This window comes from Camelus ferus, chromosome 19 (assembly GCF_009834535.1).
Source record: "Camelus ferus isolate YT-003-E chromosome 19, BCGSAC_Cfer_1.0, whole genome shotgun sequence".
Taxonomy (NCBI): domain Eukaryota; kingdom Metazoa; phylum Chordata; class Mammalia; order Artiodactyla; family Camelidae; genus Camelus; species Camelus ferus.
In genome coordinates, this window is record NC_045714.1 from 20,164,345 (window position 1) to 20,176,351 (window position 12,007).

The following is a 12,007-nucleotide window of genomic DNA, read 5'->3' on the forward strand; positions in this document are numbered from 1 at the left end:
GTCTGTGTTACTCGCTTGCCTAGGAACCTCAGGGGGCCCTTGGAGGGCCCTCTAAGATGCGGGATCAGGGGCTCTGGCCCGGCCCCCTCCTAGCTCTCCTTACTTCACTCTCTTGCCTGGAGGGGACCCAGCACAAGGAGACGGACTGGGACATGGGACCCTCTACCTCTACTGGAGTGCTTGCACCTGCACCCAAACGAATGTCTCCTTGAGCAATAGAATACAAAGAAACTATAAGGGACTAAAAATACCTGCACGCATGTGCAGCCGGGGCAATTATGCACAATAAGATACAAAAAGGCCACAAACCAATTGCCATTTCTGAGGTTCCCGGGGTAAACGGAGGGGACTGCACGTGATCCCTGCGTCCAGCACCACCAAGGGGGTGGGCAGACCACCTAAGCCACCCGCCGCCCCCACCCTCACCCATTTAAAGAACACGCCCACTCTCCTCAGGGAGCGAACAAGAGCACCTGTTGCTTGTTTTCACCCCCCCCCCCCCCGCTGCAGCACCGGCCCCAGTAAAAGCCTTCTCTGAATTTCTCGCCTTTTATCAATTTCTACTTATTAAAGAGTCCGAGGACCTCAGCTGGTGACAGGAGGAGCCTCTCTCTCAGCCACAGACCCTTACACTTGCTGCTCCTCTCTCGGGAACACGCCCGCTCCTCTCACCTAACCAGCTGCCCGCCCACCAGCCCCTTCCTCCAGGAGGCCATCCCCAAGTCCCCGGCAGGGTTCCATCTCCCAGCAAGGCCCTCTCCGGACACCCTGTTCTCTCTCCTTGCTCCAGGAGGGAGGGACCAGTTCTGATTAAGGGCACCAGGAGCGGGGCTGGAACAGGAGTGGGTGTGACTGTGAGTCCCTCGTGCCACGGCAGGAGATGTCAGGGCCAGGGCTGGGGGCAGAGTGTTGGGACCCCCAGGGCCTGGTCCTGCAGAAGTTTCTCTGTGGTGATTCAGCAATGACAGAAAGGCCAGGATACAGAAGTTAAATGTCCCAGCAGGGGGGCCAGCCGGACGTGCACCAGCAGGTACCCGGCTCCACCAGCCTGAGGCCTGGAACTGGCCTTGGCCCAGACAGTGGATCAGGAACCAGGGACCCCATCAAACAGGGAGGGCGACCTGAGGTCCTGGGGCCAGAGGGGCTGGGGGCTTGGGCTTGGCTGAGTGTTCTGGAGGATTGTTTGGTGGATACTTGACAGCTCAGGAATCACACAGGGTTCTGCCTCCACGTGGCCGGGAGCCATCACCGACAGTGCGTGCTGGCGCCTCACAGGAGGGCAAGGCCGAGGCCCAGCAAGGCTGATGAAAGTCCTGGTCCAAAGTCTGTTAGGCGGCAGGAGGTCCAGGGTGTGACCTTCGACCCTGAGTGTCCCTAGGAAAGGTTAATGGAGGCACTGAACTCTCTCTGCAGACAAAGAAGTTTCACACTTCCATCCTGAGGCCAGAGGGATAGTCCAGTTCAGGAAAAGCACCCTCGTTTGAAGAGGAGCAGGATGGAGGCGGACAAACCTCTGAAGCGCCGCAGGACTCCGTGGGGAGACCCACTCACAGAGAAAGGAAAACCCTGAAGGGACAAGTGCGTGGAGGTGGGTGAAACGAAACGTGTTTTGCTGTTCTAGGTTTTTCCGTGATTTTCACATTTTTTCCTACAATGAATGCCAACTATTTTATATTAGTGAAAAACAACAACAAAAGCCTTTTCAAAGATGATGTACTCATTTCCTGAGACTTCTGGCTCTCAACCTTGGTTGCACAATGGAATCACTTAGGGGGCTTTAAAAATACGGATGCCTGGGTCCCACCCCAGAGTAATTCAGATTTAATTATTTGGGGGTGTGGTCTGCCCAGGTGATTATAATGCACCGCCAGGTTGAGAGCCACTGCCCTAAAAGGAGTGTGCACGGGAGAGGTCAAGTGAAACATCTCTTGTGTGGAGCATCCAAACCCAGGGAGGCCACATTCAGCCGTGTGGGCTGCATTCCTCCAGGGGCTCCGTGGATGTAATCTCTGGGGCGCCCCGTGCCCCCCCGGAGCTGTGCAAGGTGGCAGCCTTGCACATGTGAGTGTGTAACTTACATATTCATAGATACATAATTTTTTAATTGAAGTATAGTTGATTTACCATGTTTCAGGTGTACAGCAAAGTGATTCAGTTATATATATAAATATATTATATATATAAATCTATTCTTTTTCAAAACCTTTCCATTAGAGGTTATTACAAGATATTGCGTATAGTTCCCTGTGCTCCACAGTAGGCCCTTGTTGTTCATCTATTTTACATATGTTAATCCCAAACTCCATAGATATATAATTTAAATGAAGATTGCATTTATTAACTACAACCCTCCAGCAGAAGGGAAAGTTTCTTTCACTAAGATGTACAGAGCAGTTTTTAGAAGACTTCCTTTGTGTCATTAAGGAGTTTAAAATCTGAAGGGCAAGATACCAGCAAAATCCCCCAAAATCAAGAGCCACCATGATCACATCATTCTGGACCCAGAGGTGGCACTGCCCTCGGAGGACTGAAAGGATGGGCCTGAGGGCAGAAGGGCAGGTGGATGTCACCAGCAGATGGTCAGTCAGGGTGTGGCCGGCAGGAACATGGCTGGGGCAGAGGGGCAGTGGTCACGTGGGGGTCTTCAGCCTTTGCCGTGAAGCCTTTTTGTCTCTGCCTGTTGGGGTGACTGCAGTTCTTTGCCACTTCCTCCCATTAAGAGATGGGCTCTAACTCCCTGCTCTTGAATTTGGGCTGGGCTTTGATTTCTTTTGATGAACAGAGTGAGTACAAGTGATTCTTCTATGTAAGTTCCAAGGCTGCGGAGGCCTGTAGCTCCTGCCTTGGCCTCTTGAGTTGTTTCTTCTTGGAACCTACCTGCCATTCTGTGAGGAAGCTCAAGCAGCTGAGTGGAGACACACACACACACACACACACACACACACACACACGGACGGAGGCTTCTGGTCAGCGGCTCTCCGGAGCTCCCAGCCAGCAGCCAGTCCAGCCAAACCACGTGAGTGGGGCCATCTGTACTTTCTGGCCATTCCAGGGTCCCAGCTGATACCACACAAAGTAGAAGAACCACCTGGTCAGCCCACAGAATTGTGAGAAATGATAAATTTTTATTGTTTTGAGTCACCAAGCTTTAGGGCAGAAGTAGGTGGAGAAGCAGGGCTCTTTCTGCTCTGCAGGTGGGAGTGGGCTCAGCCTGCTGGAAGATCACATGGGGTTCACTGGCTCTGAGCCTTGTAGGGACAGAGATAAGGGCAGATAAAACACAAGGGTTAAAAGTTTTTTTATATTTATCAAAGTTATATATATGTATATATATGCACATACACACACAGACACACACAAACACACATACACATGTGGCAACAACTCAGATACATCAGAAAAGCTTAAAATGAAAGCAGCTGCCTCTTACCTGCCATACCTGTGCCTCCTCACCTCCCGGCCCAATCCCCTGAGATGACATCCTTTGGAAGTTCCAGTTTGTGTATTTTCTCCAGACTCCAGATCACAAACTTAAACCTGCGTTCCTGAATTACCACCTTTAGTCGTAGCTGTTCACCCGTGGTAGCTGAGATCTGAGGACTAAGCTCCCCACTCCCAGTGCGGGAACTTTCCGTGACAGTCTTTGGTTTCGACATGAGCACCTCCCGGAGCAGCAGTTGCTGGTGTCTCTCAGTTCCCAACCTTATGAGATAAGGGTATCAGCACCGCCCCCTTTTCTTCCACTTTCCCCCTCCTTTCAGGAGCCCGCCTGTGGGCTGCTACTCTGACCACGCCGCCGGAGCACTGCTTTCCTGGGGGAGCGTCCATGAATTCCTCAAAACTAGCTGCAAATTTTTACGTTCCATTTCCTGGGTGGAGTTCAGAACTTCCGCTAGATTCTCAAAGAGATACTAAGATCCAAGAGTTGGAGTGTTTGGCCCTGTTCTGGGTGTCTTCCATCTGCTCTCCAGACCCACCCTCACCTTCTCCACCCCTGTTCCCCGGGGGCTGACCCAGACACCTGTGCAGTGGTTCTCATGAACTTGGTGTCTGGCTGGCTTCGGCCAATGGAAGCCCTGTTTGGAGTCAGAGGAGAGGAGAAGGGTAGGGAGGACAGGTTCCCTCGCAGCAGGGCCGTCTTGGACTGGCTGTGTCTCGCTGAAGGACCCTGACCACATGACCACTGTGTTTCCTGGGACTTCCTGTGAAGGGGTGATCACAGCCTCGTTCCTCCCAGCCCAGGTCACTGCCTTGCTCCTGGTGGTCCCACCCCACCCACGTTTGTGTAAATTGTCCTTTTGGTAACCCACCTTGAATTTTCCTAATCTTTTATTGGTGGGGGGAGGTAATTAGATTCTTTTATTTATTTATTTGTAACAGAGGGACTGGGGATCGAACCCGGGCCCTCGTGTGTGCTATGCGTGTGCTCTACCGCTGAGCCACAGCCCCCCTCCCTGAATTTTTCTAATCTGACTGTGGCATTTGTTTCCTGTCGGGACTCAATGGTTGTTCAGTTTCCCTGGACACAAACTCTGAGGCTGCGGTCACATGCGGGAAGTTTTGTGGAGTGCTTTTGGCAAAGGGACAAGTTGAACTGCGATGTTGTCTCCAGGGGCGGTCTGAGCTGACGGGGGAGATCTGAAGCGGAGATAGACTTTATTGTTGTCCGAAATCCAGGAAGGGGCCAGGCCTTTACCTACGCCTGCAAAGGACCAGTCATTAGATGAGGGGAGGGAGTGTAGTCTTGGGCAAAGTGGATCCCTTCAGGTGAGGGCAGTTCCCGCGAGGGGCCTGCTGGCAGCGGGCGCCCACTTTCCCCAGGACAGGGAGAGCCTTGGTGTCCGGGGGCGATAGGGAAGCCCGCGATGGGGCCCACTGCAGGCTGGAGCCTGGGCTGGCTTCTGGACTGGGGCTCTGTTCCCTGCGGCCCAGTTCCTAGCATTGTCCTGCATACAGTAGGTGCTCAGTGAATGCTTGTCGAAAGAGTGAGTTGAGTAACTAGCTTCTTTGATATTTTAAAATTCATAATTGCAAGACGGCTGTGTACCACTGTTGTTTTTCTTTTTAACTCTTTTTTAAAAATACTTTGACAGGAAACATAAAAATAGGACCACAGAGTCATCAGATTTCCCAGTTGTTAGCATTTTGCACCGTCCTCTCTTTCTCCATATACATGTAAAAACTACACATATAATTTACACGCACATCTATACACCCATGCTATTATTATTAATTTCTGAAACATTTGAAAACGGTGGAGAGTCCTGCTGCTTTATCCCTAAATACTCCATGTGTGTCTCCTGAACACAAGGCACTGTCTCACGCTCAGTACAATTCATCAGATTCACTGGGTACAGCAGTGGCTCAGAAGTGCTGTCTGATGCACGACCCGCCTACACACGCTTGTGATGCTTTCACAGAAACCCCCATCCTTATTGGGGATCTAATCCCAGATCACACCACCTTTAGTTGTCACATCCCTCTTGAATCCTGTTCTATGTCCTTTATGATGCTTTTAGGACCACAGACCACTTGTGTTTCTGTTTGGGTCTGTTCCCTCAGGATGAGACTCGGCTGTGCCTTTTGCCAGGTGTATGATCCTGCCTTTGGCCCCAGACCTAGCGGGTTCAAAGTTCACAGTATCTCCCATCCCACAGGGTGGAGGCCCTGTTCCCAGTTTCTACTGAAAGTCAAGGTCCAAGAGTTAAACGACCCACCCAAGGTCACACTTAGTGACTGAGCCGAGGTGACACCCAGGTGCCTTTAGCTGCAGCTCAGAATTTTGGTGGGAAAATAAGTGACCGTGACAAAGGCCTTTTCCCCTGGTCTTGGCTGGCCTCCCTCACCCGGCTTTGCTTGTGTCCACTGGGGTCATGGGTGGGGAGACATCCGGAAGATGCTGGAGGCCAGAGAGGTGAAAATGATTTCCCAGCGGAAGCACTTAGAGCTGCTCTGGGAGGAAACATCTCTGGGAGAGGGTGGGGGTGGGGGCGAGGCAGGAAGTGGGGGGCAAGGAAGCCAGGAGGGTGCAGGGCCTGCGGGTGAGAGGAGAGAGGCTCCCCTGTGGTGTGGCGCTTCGGAGAGAGAGGCGGGTGAAAGGGTGATTGAGAGACTTTGTGGTGGGCTGTGGGTTTGGAATAGCCCTCCCCCAGTGTTTGCCTCTTCAAGGGATTTTTTTTTTTTTTTTTTTTTTTTTTAATGGAGGTCCTGGGCCTTGAACCCAGGACCTTGGGCATGCTGAGCACACTCTCTACCACTGAGCTATTCCCGTCCTCTTCAAGAGACTTTAGAAAACCATTTTCAAGGCTTTGGGAGAGGGCCGTGTTTCATGTGAATTCAGGTTCTATTCCAGTTACACACGAGTGGAGGCGATTCTGTTTGTGTCGCCTGTAAGGGCTGTGTTTGTGCCGTGAACACGTGTGAAACACGTTATCCTGTGGGCTGCAGGCTCTTCTTCAGACCCTGCATCGTCAGGGTGTTGAGTTGGGGACAGCACAGAAATGGTTTCTCTTTATTTCCTTCTGATTGTTTCACAGAGGCTAGTTTTGTATCCCCAGATAGGCTGGACATTCCATCCCCAGGCAGGAAGGAGCGCTTGCCCTACCACACCTGTTGGAGTCCCTCACCTCCTTGGACCTCAGCTTCTCCACCTGTAAAATGGGGTAACAAATACCGATTCTCAGACAGGATGTGTATGACGATTAAAGGGGACAGTGCATCCTACGTATAAGGGGCATCTGTCTCTCTGGTGACTATTCATGCCCCCCCAACCCATTTAGGACGCCCCCAGGGGGACTTGAGGCCTCTGAGGGTCTGTGAAGGATGCTGGGCTTCATGCCGGAGGCTACTTCCTGGAGAAAAGTGGGGAGACCTTGGAGAAGCCCCTGTCCCTGGCCCAGAGTCTTCCTGCGAGCTGAGCTGCCACTAGAGAGCCCTTCATTCTTTGTCTAAAAGACAGAACTGTTTTCAAGAATGGACCATTAACATTTCCCATTGGTCTGGGAGAAGAACTTGGAGGAAATGGGCAAACCATCCGAAAGCCCAGCTGAGTGTAACACGGCCCTTTGCCGACTCTCGGGTGGAGGCCTGTCTGTGTGGGCTGCTCCTTCCCTCTTCCTCCCGCAGTCCCATCTCCCGCCCAGGCTCATCCGGGTCCCCTCCACCTGCTGCCTGCCTGACCTGTCTAGATCATGTCAGTCCCTGTGCTGAAGCCTTCCCTTGCTCCTCATTGCCAGGTAAATTCGCTCCCCAGTTCTGCTTTCCAGTCAGTCTGCCTTGCCTTCTCCAACGGACCTTCAACCATTCTTCTCCATGCACCTCGCCTCAGGCTGGCCTTCCATGTACCTTGGGCTCTCCCACCCCGGGTCTTTCCCCACGCTGCTCCTCCTACCTGGAGGGTCTTCCTTCACTCCTCTCTTCCCATCCTCCCAAGCTCACCCTCAATGCCCTCTCCTTCAGGAGGCATCCACCCTTCATTCATCCCCAGCTGGACACTGTCTCTCCTGCAGCTTGTTCTTGGCATTGATCACACCCCGTCTTGTTTGCATCCTTTGAAAACTGTCTGCGGGGGCTGGTGCGCACCAGCTTGGGTTTAATGAAGTCATGTGGGGAGTCTGAAGTCCACCACAGTAGGAGTGTTTACACCAGGAGAATCAGCAGCACTACAAATCTGCCCCTCCCTCCTGAGAGCAGACTCAGCAGTGCACCACTGGCTACCCACCTTCCTGTTTCCTTCACTGACGGTGAGCTTCACGGGAAAAGATGGGGATTCTCTGCAAGTCCATTTATCTTCCTATCACCTCTTCATGACACTCATCGCTCTGGTTAGGAACTTGAGTTTGGCTGAATGGACTGACTCACGCTGGGCAAGGATCTATTGAATGGGACATGAGGTCAGCCATGGAGTGGGGTCAGGGAAGGGGAGAGAGCTTTCAGAGCAGCTCCGAACAGTAAGTTCCCAAAAATAACCTTGATCTTCTTCAAGATGTCATAGACCGGCATGGTCCCACTGTCTTCGCATTTTAACTCCTCTGTTTGAAAAATTAGAGTAATTTTTCCATAGATTAAAGATGGCCATAAATTCTTTGCTGCCCTTCTCATTGAAACGTGGCATTCACATCCCTTCTCTTGGAACTAGGTGAGGCTCTGTGGCCACTGGACCAGCAGAAAAATGGCGGAAGTGCTGCTGAACGAACGAGTCTCCAGGCCTAGGCCTAATGTGTCTGGGAGCTCCACGTCCTGTCTTGGGACACCAGCTCTGGGAGCCCTGCCCTGTCATGAGAGAAGTTTGATGACCTGGAGCTCATCAAGCCAAAGGAGCTGCACCTGGGTGCTCTAATCAATGATCCAGCTAAGACCAGCCTTCCAGCTGTCCCCAGCAAGGCACTAAAATGCACGGGAAACTCCTGAAACCACCAACCCACCAGCTGGTCACTTAGTAACCACCATCAATGCACAAGAAACAGAAGAATTGCCCAGCCTAACCCTGCCTGAGTTCTTCACTCATGGGAATCACAAGAGATCATGGAAGGGTGTGTCGTGTGGGAGTCTTTTGTTACGCAGCAGTACCTACTCACTTGCTCTGTTTCAGACACCATGCTGGTGTTTCACCTGCTCTGTCTGGGTCAGCCTTCACATCACCTCTGTGGAGCAAGACTTGTTATCATCTCCTTTTTACAGACAAGGCAGCTGAGCCATTGAGAGTTTGAGAAATGTCCCCAGGTCACATCAGTATTTTCTTAGACCTCAGCAAGGAGGGGGTGGAACCCTGCCTTGGGCCCTGTCCTTCAGAGGGCCCTGCTCTGGCCCTTCTCAGCTGTGCTCCTCCCCATGGGGTAAGGAGTCTGGGGTGGTGGGACTTGCCTACCAAGAGCCTGTGAGACCTCCTGGACCAAGCCCTGTGTACCTGGGACCCTGGACTTCCTGCCCCGATGGCCCGAGGCCTTCTCCCAGGGCCCTTGGGGTCTCCTCCCTGAGTGCATCCCCCAAAGGCAGCCCTTGCCTGGAGGATACAGGTGCAGCAGTGGCCGAGGGGCAGCTCTTTGTGGAAACCGGGCTGGAACTTAGACTCTGGCCTGGGAGACGGTGTGTGTGTGTGTGTAGGAGGCCTGCAGATGGACTGACCCGGGGCCAGGCCTTGACCTGGGTCAGCTTTCCCTACACTGCCATGTTCTGGAGTGGAGCTCCACAGAACCCTAGAGTTCTGAATTCAGACCTGGCCTCCTAGGCCTTTTGGAAGTACATAGTCAGGGTAGGGGTGTGGAGCATGTTTGACTGAACAGCTTATTAGCTTGATTTGAAACTTGTAGATATTCAGACCTGTGGTATGTGGGTCTCCACATGGCCCCACGACTCAGGCCTGTGAGTAGGAGGGCAGACCTGCCCGCACGGCGGGCCGTGGCTGAGCCAGGGCCGGGGCCCAGGGCTGGCTGAAGCCGGCACTGCCACAGGGCGTCCCTGCCAGCTTACTGCCCGTGGATGAGTGGAGGTGAGGGGTGGCCGGGCTGGGGAAGAAGTGACATCAGCGGTAGAGCCTGTGCTTAGCACGAGGTCCTGGGTTCGATCCCTACCACCTCCATTAAAATGCATAAATAAAAACCTAATTACTTCCCCCAACACAAAAAATTAAAATTTAAAAAAAAAAAGAGGAGAAGTGACATGTTAGTGCTTTTCAGAGTGTTGCAAAGAGCATTGGATCCTCTCAATCTCATTCCCAGCTTGGACTCAGAGCACGTGGCCTCAGGGCTGGACAAGCTGCTAGGATGCTGGATTTAGAGAATCCAGTTGCTTGAGGAGCAGGTGGTGGGACCTTCTAGGAGGGAAAGGAAGTACCTGCAGGGTCCCTTCCTGACTCCCGTAACCAGGAGCGCGTGATGAGGCGAGACCAGAGGAGAGCCCAGCCCTGTCCGCGGGCTCAGCCCTGACCTCCCGCCCAGGAGCCACGTCCCACCCCACCAGCTGCAGCTTCAACCCCACACTTAGGGGGCCTGTTTGCCCCATTGCCAGCCGACTGGGGCACAGGCCAGAGGGATGGGCCTCGCTGGGTGCTTGTCAGGGAGGCCGGGGTCTCTCGGCCAAAGGAAAAATTCAAGAGGTATTAGGTTATGATTTAAAGAAAATGAATCAAAAGGAGACAGAAGCTCTGGATGTGGGGAATTCTTTTCAAAGTCAGTTTTTTGGGGCGGAGGGTACAGCTCAGGGGTAGAGCACGTGCTTAGCATGCACAAGGTCTTGGGGTCAATCCCCAGTACTTCCGTTAAAAAAAAAAAAGTCCATTGTGGATGATAAGGTAGATGAGGAAAAAAAAGCAAGTGAAGCTATTTTTTTTTAAAAAAAAGGTTTTTTGTGGGGAGGTGGTATGAATTTGGAACCCCAACTTTTTGCAGCCTTCTGGGAGCCACAATGGGGCAGGGAGGCTTGTCTTGGCTCCGGCCAGAGATGGGCTCGAGATCGTGTTTGCCTTCTCTCAGTAGGAAATTCTGAGCGCATGGGGTAAAGCGTATCTAGAAAAGAAGGAATGTGTGGCGCTGGGTTGCCGGGCACGGCTCACCAGGGACGTCTGGGGAGGAGCCTCTTGCTTTGCTGACACGGCCTCCTCCCTGGAGAGGGGCATGCTTGAGAGGTTTCGAGTTAATTCTTCCTGATTTTCTGGTCTCTGTGACGTGGGGGCTGGGGCCCCTCCTAATTCGGGGGTGGGGCTGGGCCTGAAGGAGGACCGGAAGACCCGTCCCGTCTTGGCTGAGCTGTAGAGACCCTGATTCGTGCCCCGGTGAGGTCAGGGACCAGATTGGAGGGCCGGGAGACCGGCTGTTGGCAGCATCGAAGAACAGCTGGAGAGAAAGTCCTTCTTTCCGTTTCTCAGCCTTGGAGAGAAGCCTCTCTTGGACCCAAACCAGCAAAGGCAGGGCCAGGGGTCCAGGGAGGAGCCACCAGGGGCAGGCCCTGTTCCCTGTGCGGGAGCTGGGATGTCCCTCCCAGACGGCGCTTGACTTCTGTTGGGATGCGGGGGCCAACAGAGACAGACTTCTACCCCGCTGTAATGTGCAGGGATTCTGAGGGGGCTGCCCCTCCTTTTCCTTTGGGGGCTACGGAGCCCACCCAGGGAACGTGGCCTGGGAATTCCAGCTTTGGCTTCCTGGGGGCTGGAGGGTGTGCTCCCAGCCCGCTCTCCCTGAGCCATCGAGTCAAGTGACTTTTGGAGGAGGCTGGGATGAGGGTTTATGATACAGAAGTAACCGCTTTGCTGTTCTTGGGGAGGTTGGCTGAGGTGGGAGAAGTGCAGACTTAGGTCAAAGCTTTTTCTATGGTACTTGCCACCTTCAAATCATCTTCCCTTTCCCCCTTTATTTTTCAGCTTATATTTATTCGTTTCTGGGGCTGCTATAGCAAATTGCCAGAAAATCACACACACATATATATATTTTTATTGTAGCAAAATACATATAAAATGTACTGTTTTCCCATTTTTAAGTGGCATTAAGTACACTCACAATGCTGCGCAGCCATCAGAGATGGAACAGGAATGCTCATCTCCAGGCCCCCAGGCCTCGGGGCATCATTCACAGGTGAAGCTTTTACAGGAGATGCCTTCACCACACAGTCCTCCATTCATGCTTCTTTACGCAGCTGTGAGGAACAGGATCCCAGATAGGGAGGCAGATAGGACTAAGAATGGGGCAAACCCAAAGCAATAGGACCAGTGTGACCTAGTGACCTTGGAGACGATGACCACCCAGCTGCCGCCACTGCAGGCTCCACCCCGTCTTGTCACCATTTCATCCACCCATGTTCTCCTTTTCCATCTGACCAATGGTTCTCAAAGTCTGGCACCTGAACCAGCAGTTTTTGTTAGAAATATAAATTCTCGGTTTTCATTCCATGTCCAGTGGACCAGAGACAAGAGGTGGGGCCCACCATCTGTGTTGTAACAAGCCCTCTGGGTAATTCTGATTGATACTAAAGTGTGAGAAGCACTGCTCTGGATTTTCAGAAAAAACCTTGTTTTGAA